The sequence below is a fragment of the Cryptotermes secundus genome, unplaced genomic scaffold (genome assembly GCF_002891405.2).
Source record: "Cryptotermes secundus unplaced genomic scaffold, Csec_1.0 scaffold1468, whole genome shotgun sequence".
Classification (NCBI taxonomy): domain Eukaryota; kingdom Metazoa; phylum Arthropoda; class Insecta; order Blattodea; family Kalotermitidae; genus Cryptotermes; species Cryptotermes secundus.
Window position 1 is genome coordinate 49,272 of NW_019718301.1, and position 4,625 is coordinate 53,896.

The following is a 4,625-nucleotide window of genomic DNA, read 5'->3' on the forward strand; positions in this document are numbered from 1 at the left end:
GCTCATAGAGCTGCCTCCCAATGCCGTTCGCATTAAATGCTATGACCTTGAGTGGCCTATGAACTCTAGTGGCCATTTTGTTTCATTAAGTTCGGAACAATTTTAGTTATGGCCATTATTTTGTCCTCCTCGGACACTGCACCACTGACCTCTGTCATAATCTGCTGTACTACAATCACTACTCTCAACATATTGTCGAGAGATGGACTGTTTACATGAGTAGCCTGAGTTGACTGACCTGTTTTTTGTTCCTGTACAAGGAGCGGGACGCTCGGTTTCGTGGTTTCTGGTGGGATTGCCACTAGAACTTGAAGAATCTGAGGTCGTTGCTCCTGCGATGTGCTGCCACAGAGCGCTGCCGCGAAGGAGACTCCAGGGGTAACGATATTCTTGGAGAACACCCTTCCCGTCGTAGTTTTGGGTGCTCTTTGCGATTTCCTCCTCTGCAGTTCCTCCCTCGCGTGTCTGCAGCCACGATAGTTGGCGGGATGGGGCTTCTTTCCTTCCTTCAATTCGCAATTGCAGTAAGCTGGAGTGGAGGCAGCGTTTTGTTTCTCGGGGCACTTTCTGTGCAGGTGGCCACCCCCGCACCACATGCAGCGGGGAGGTTGCTTACACTTAGCCCAGACGTGGCCAAATTGTTGGCAGTTGTGACATTGCGTAAGGCCACTCTGTGCTCTATAAGCCTCGACCCGTATGGAAATATGGCAAAAGTTTTGTAGATTGTATATATCTGGTGAGTTTGCCGTCCTGGGTAAAGTTATAAGGAAGAGGGCAAGTTTCTGGTTATTCTTTCTTCTGAAGGCGACCCTCGGGTGGTTGTCATCTGCTTGACGCTAACAACGTCATGTCCCAGGGTCACAATCCATCAGAGATATCTTTCGCCGGGGTGTTGTGGGGGAGGTGACGGATTAGAGCCTTAATGGATTTTTCTGATTTGGGAAAGAAGGTAAAATAGTAAAGTTTGTTGTTTATTAGATAGGACTTGACCGCTTCGAAATCCGCCATGCCCTTAGTGATGACTCTGGTCCCGCTTTTGGTATTACGGAACTCAAAGTCACATCTGACCACATTTTTAAGTTGCTTTTGAAAGTGAATGAGGTTCACTGTGGTCGTTAGAATTATTGGGGGTGGCCTGCCTGCTCCACCTGATGGTTCCACCTCCAGAGTAATTGCTCCCTCCTCCAGTTCAGTGGCTTCGTCACCAGCAGTGTCGGTGTCCATTTTTGTCACCCTGAGAGGAGCATAGTAGTTACCGGTGGGCACCTCTTTGGTCTGGGTGTTGCCTGTGGCAGGCGCTGCCTTCTTTGAAATCGGAGCGGACTCGGTTGTGCTCTGCCGTTTCCGCCTTCGGACCTCTTTGAAGTCTTCTTCTTGGGAGGGCTTCGTCTGGATTTTTGTTGTCTCCGATGTTCTGGTTTTCACTAGGGACTTCAGATTTTTCAGTGTAAATGTTTAGGTTCCGTACAGAGCTTTGAATGAAATCTTGCCCTTGAGAGCCTTGCAATAAATCTCTCTGTTTTCTTCAGCGGCATTTACTATTGCCGCCCACTCAACACTTTCCCCAATTGTGGTGGTGGTGAAGCTGGCCACATCCTCAATGTCACAAATGATTTTGAACAGTCTCCTGTAATGTTCATCTGCTGCAGGATATTGCTTCACGTTTTCCTTATACTCTGCCTGTAGTAAGGCTCTTTTTTTCTGCCCAGAATGCATGATAGCCAGGCACCGAGGCGCCCGCCATGTCTGGCACGGCATGGCAGGAAACACAAGCGTCAAGCAAAATCTGAGAAATTTTACCTTCAAACAAGGACTGAAAATTTTAGAGCTACCAGCAATTAACTTTTTAAACTCTTCGAACACATCCGAATGTAAATCCCACTTATCTGTCCAATCACAACTTTCCAGCCGCAAAGTGCACCTTATCAATCTTAAACTCCTTGAGCGTGAATCAGTCCTGTCCTGTCAAACAGACAATCTCGAATCCACCACTCTGACTGATCAATGATTCGTACACAACAGCACACTCGAATGATTCCGAATCGAATGATCCGAATCGAATCTCCTTGACAGCGGAGCTCCTGATGGCATTTTAAGAGTGCAAAGCGAGTTTGTCACGCGCCAATCTGCTCGCACACCCTGACCCATCCAATCCACTCGCACTCGTCACGGATGCATCTACGTGCGCCATGGGTGCCGTGCTGCAGCAACAAGTCAACAACATCTGGTAGCTCCTCGCCTTTTTCTCGAAAAAAAACTTAACCCTGCACATCATAATTACAGTGCCTACGACCGCAAGCTGGCAATCTACGAGGGCGTCAAACATTTCCGACACATGCTGGAAGCGCGCCACTTCACCATCTTCACTGACCACAAACCCATCACTTACGCCTTCTAGCAGAAGTGGGACAAATATTCACCGCGGCAATTCAAGCATCTGGACTTCGTGGCCAATTTACAACAGATATTACTAGTAAGCACATTTCGGGCAGGACAACGTGGTCGCCGACGCCCTTTCTCGCGTCGAGTCTGTCACTGCTACACCATCATACGACTCACTGGCCGGATCACAGGACGACGACGACGAACTCCAAGCACTCCTGGGGTCAACCACAACCCTACGGCTCGGAAGACTACCGATTCCGGGCACTATGGTATCCCTCTATTACGAGACCTCCGTCGGGAAACCTCGACCATACTTTCCAGCCCCTCTACGACAACAAGTGTTCAGGTCCGTACACGAGCTGGGGCACGCAGGCACTAGAGCAACAGCAAGGCTGGTCGCAGAGCGGTTTGCTTGGCCGGGCGTGCGAAATGATTGCCGCACCTGGTCCCGGGCTTGCCAGTCCTCCCAGCGATTCAAAGTCTCCCACCACACCGTGAATTAATTGGGCGACTTTACACAGCCGGCATCCAGTTTCTTACAGGTCCATATAGACCTTGTGGGCCCTCTAGCGTCGTCGGCAAGCCACACATATTGCCTCACCGCAGTTGACCGCTTTAAACGCTGGCCGGAAATCATGCAAATCACAGCTGATATTGTGGCACGCGCCCTACTGTCCGGTTGAATATACCGCTTCGGTTGCCCGAAGACCATCACCACTAACCAAGGACGCTAGTTCGAGTCTAAATTTTGTAAGTCCTTGGCAAACCTCTGTGGCATCCAGCTGGCACGGACGACCGCCCACCACCCAGTAGCCAACGGCCTCGTGGAACGTTTCCACCGGACACTGAAGGCAGCCATAATGTGCCACGCAGATCAACACTGAATGGAGGCACTCCCACTGGTTCTCCTCGGGATCCGTACTGCGTTCAAGGAGGACCTGCGGGCATCGGTAGCCGAGTTCATGTACGGTGATCCCCTCAGAGTTCCTGGCGTGCTGCTAATACCTACCGCCGAACCAGCGGACCCATGGCAGTTAATCACCGAACTCCGGCACCATATGCCTCGATTCAGACAGATCCCGGCAACACGGCACGCCTCCCCGGCTTCCTTCGTGAAGAGAGACCTCGGTAATTGCACTCACGCCTTCCTCCGGCAGGACACAGCCCACAGAGCATTGGAGCCCCCCGACCAAGTTCTCTCGCAGAGAGACAAGACGATACAAAATCTCGTGCTCGACAGGCCCGTCACCGTGTCAACTGATCGGGTCAAGCCTACCTACATGCTGAATGAGTACAGCCACGGGACCAAATCGACTTTCAACACGACAACCATAGCAGCCCCGGCCTCATCGGCAACACCTCCACAATTCTCAGCAAAATCTACGCGCTGTTGACGTCACATCCGCCTCCCTGCTCGCTTAAACAGCTGAGCAAATATCTCCGCGGGGTGGGGGTGATGTGGGAATATTCCCAAAGCGTCCGGCAGACAATCGTCGCCCTCTTCAGAAAGTGCCAAACAGGCAGCTGTGGCAAAAAGTCAAAGTCTAAATTATGTTGCAACTGAAGGTCAGTCAGTCTGTATTGGTGTCGAGCCCCAGCTGGGGCTCATGACAAGATATTTCTTTTGAATGAAAGTTATTCTCTTGTCCATTTGGGGCGGCCTCTCCGACGAGAGGTCGGGTCTGTCATTTGTCAGTCTTAGTCAGTCCATTGTCAATATTGACATATATTTACAATTTAATTCTAGTCGTAATTATTATTTCTATGTACAATAATTAAAAGATCTCTGTCAATCCAGGCTTGTATAGCAGATTATGCCATGTTTCTAGTAGTAATCGCTACCACGGCAGTCTAGTCACTTGAACGGTCGTATGCCTGACCGCCGCCAAGTTTAAACCTCATATACTTTCTGTGGCTGGCTTCGCCTTGTCCGATTTTCGAATATTCTCATAATTTTGCATGACTTCAGCTTGTTGCCTGTATAATTTTGTTATAAAAGCATATACGTATGGAATGTTGAATGCCATGTGCAATTCACGGACCGGTATGAGCCTTGGAAAATTGCCAATGGTGCGGAGAACCTTGCTTTGCAGGCGATACAATTTCACTAGATGGGTGTCTGCCGCAAACTCATAGGAGGGATTAGCATAAGTCATTGCGGATCTAATAAAAGCTTTATGGAGGAGTAGTTTAATGTTAGCGCGAAATCGCTCACTTTTGAATAGGGAGTAAACTCTAGT